The sequence below is a fragment of the Bison bison genome, unplaced genomic scaffold, assembly GCF_000754665.1.
Source record: "Bison bison bison isolate TAMUID 2011002044 unplaced genomic scaffold, Bison_UMD1.0 scf7180017864526, whole genome shotgun sequence".
NCBI lineage: Eukaryota > Metazoa > Chordata > Mammalia > Artiodactyla > Bovidae > Bison > Bison bison.
This window is the reverse complement of record NW_011495077.1, coordinates 2283859-2286803: the sequence shown is the minus strand read 5'-3', so window position 1 is coordinate 2286803 and position 2945 is coordinate 2283859. Positions and strand designations below refer to the sequence as shown.

At 44.1% G+C, this 2945-nt stretch overlaps 1 long non-coding RNA gene across 1 annotated transcript in view; it reads left to right on the top strand.

The window, feature by feature from the left end:
* The window catches only part of LOC104982015, a 33295-nt gene that overhangs the window by 29561 nt on the left and 789 nt on the right, over nucleotides 1-2945 (top strand). The gene's annotated exons all lie outside the window — the stretch shown is intronic.

Below are 2945 nucleotides of genomic sequence, written 5' to 3'. Positions count from 1 at the left end.
AGCACAGCTGGAATGCATGTACATAAAGAAAAGGCCACATGAGGACACAATGAGATGACCATCCACAAGCCAAGGAGGTAGGTCTCAGGAGAAACCAAATCTGCCAATACCTTGATCTTGGACTTAACAGCATCCAGGACTGTGAGAAACAAACTTCTGTCATTTAAGCCACCTAGTCAGTGGTATTTTGTTATGGCAGCCTGGCAAACTAATAAAAGAGACCTCAATAATATTCTTTTAATGTCATATGTGTAAATAGCCTCATATTATTACCTGTGCAGTTCAGTTCAGTTCAGCCGCTCAGTCGTGTCCGCCTCTTTGCAACCCCATGAATTGCAGCACGCCAGGCCTCCCTGTCTATCACCAGCTCCCGGAATTCACCCAAACTCATGTCCATCGAGTCGGTGATGCCACCCAGCCATCTCATCCTCTGTCGTCCCCGTCTCCTCCTGTCCCCAATCCCTCCCAGCATCAGAGTCTTTTCCAATGAGTTGCTGCTGCTGCTGCTGCTAAGTCACTTCAGTCGTGTCTGACTCTATTCGACCCCATGGACGGCAGCCCACCAGCCTCCCCTGTCCCTGGGATTCTCCAGGCAAGAACACTGGGGTGGGTTGCCATTTCCTTCTCCAATGTGTGAAAGTGAAAAGTGTAAGTGAAGTCACTCAGTCGTGTCCGACTCTTAGCGACCCCATGGACTGCAGCCCACCAGGCTCCTCCATCCGTGGGATTTTCTAGGCAAGAGTACTGGAGTGGAGTGCCATTGCCTTCTCCATTTCCAATGAGTTAATCTCCCTCAATTTTCCTTTAGCTAGAGAAGATGCATAAGGGTTTCTCACCAGCAAAAAGAACCCTAGGAAAAAGAGAATGGAATGGAAGCCAGGAGCTTCAGATTCACAAATCTAAAGAAAACAAAGGATCCTATGTTGATGTCGATGAAATAGATTGTATTTCTATAGTGTGGACTAGTATCAGAAAGTCAAAGTAATATGGTGAGAAGAGGTAAAAAAATAAAAACTATATCTACAGTTTTATACTCCATCTCTGATCTTCTGAGACTGATCACAGAAAAAAATATGTATCCCCATTTTTGGTCCAGAAAATGTGGTCACCATTGTTATGCACATCTCCCCCTCTCCCAAAGAAGGATGCAAGAAAGAGCAGCCTGCAGGAATCCATGTGATATAACATTTCACATAACGTTTCACATTCCCAGTTTTGGACTATGCCTGTTTTGGAGTTGATTTACTATCAATTTTCAAAGACGTATAATCCAAAAGAACCATAATAACAATGAGAGACTTGCATGTTCTGAGAATATGTGTTATGTTTAATCCATGCTACGCACATTGTTTTTTACATAAATATACATTAATTATATATAAGATGTGTTTGTGTGTTATATGTTAGTAGATATGGAATGACCCAATCCGTTTGATGGGAATCTATGCAAATCTTGAACCTCCACCTAAAACATTTTACATATAAAAAGAGATTTATGGGGAATTCCCTGGCTTTCCAGTGATTAGTACTCTTAGTTTTCACTGCCAAAGGCCCAGTTTCAATCCCTAGTCAGGGAACTGAGATCCCAAAATTTTTACGGGAAAGAAAAACAACCCAAACTTGATGAGATAGGAATAAACTAGATAGCTCAGCTGTAATATTGTACCAATGTTAAGTTCGTAGTTTTGATAAATGTGCCATTGTTTAATGTAAGATGTTAACATTAGGGGAGCCTGGGTAAAGAGTATACGGGAACTCTGTGTACTATCTTTGCAACTTTTTAGTAAATCTAAAATTAATCCAAAATAAAAGGCTAATTTTTCTACATAGCTCAGCAGATTTTGAGAGACTGTTTCTTACATTTTGAATGTCAATTTGGCAATAATTATTAAAGTTGTGAATAGTTAAATCTGTTACTAGAATTTCAGAACTTTGTGCGTTTAAGATTTTAGGTAATGTGAGAATTGAGCTGTTCTTAAACTTTCTGAAAGAATATGTTCCAGTCTCACTGTGGAAACATCCAGACACACCTCCAGGGCAGCAGAACAAACAGAAGGCTCAGATGGAGCCCCCTCACCCCTCCATGCCTAGTCTGGCAGGAGCCCTCCTGGCCTGGGTCTCTAAAGGGTGGGGACAGTGAGACTGGTGGTCCTCTAGCAGTGGCTGATGCTTTTAACCACGGCAAGGACTGGGGATTTTACCTGATCTTTCTGGGTGCAAAGGAAATAAGGAGGTAAACTCTTCTCTGATGAGAACTTGGCTCCCCACCTCAAGACTTTCCCTCTCCCTACTCTGGTCCTCCTGCTGCCCCCAGACCCCCAAAGCCAACCTTAAGCCTTGCAGAGCAGGAATTTTGCTGAGAAGAGGCATGGGTCACTGGAGGACTCTGGCCTCTCCAGTGTCTACAGCCCTCTGTCCCCGGGGGGTCTCCTGAAGGACCTAAATATGCCTACCTGGGAGTGATGGACTGCTTCTGTCTGCTCCTGGAACAGAAGCCTGGACTGCAGCAGACATGGAGCTCTGCTGATCACCCTGAGAGTATTCTGCTGTAGAAGAGAGTCTTCCCCTTTCCTCTTATCTCTCGGGACACTGCCCTGAAGTTCACCTGGTCCCTGCCCACCACACTCCCAAGCCCTTTGTTGAGTCATGAAAACATCTAAGCAAAATGTGATTTCCTTAGAGTCATCTGTAGTATCACTGAGTAACCCATATGTAATATGTAATACGAGTCAGTTCCTGTCCAACGCAATGGACGTGAGTTTGAGCAAACTCCAGACGGTGAAGGACAGGGAGGCCTGGCATGCTGCAGTCCATGGGGTCGCAAAGAGTTAGACATGCCTGGGTGACTAAACAACAACCCCTTGTAAGGCAACATCCTGCTTCCAAAATTGTCGCAGTGAGGCTTCTAGTAACAAAACATTCTGGAGGAAGACAGGAGTTCAATC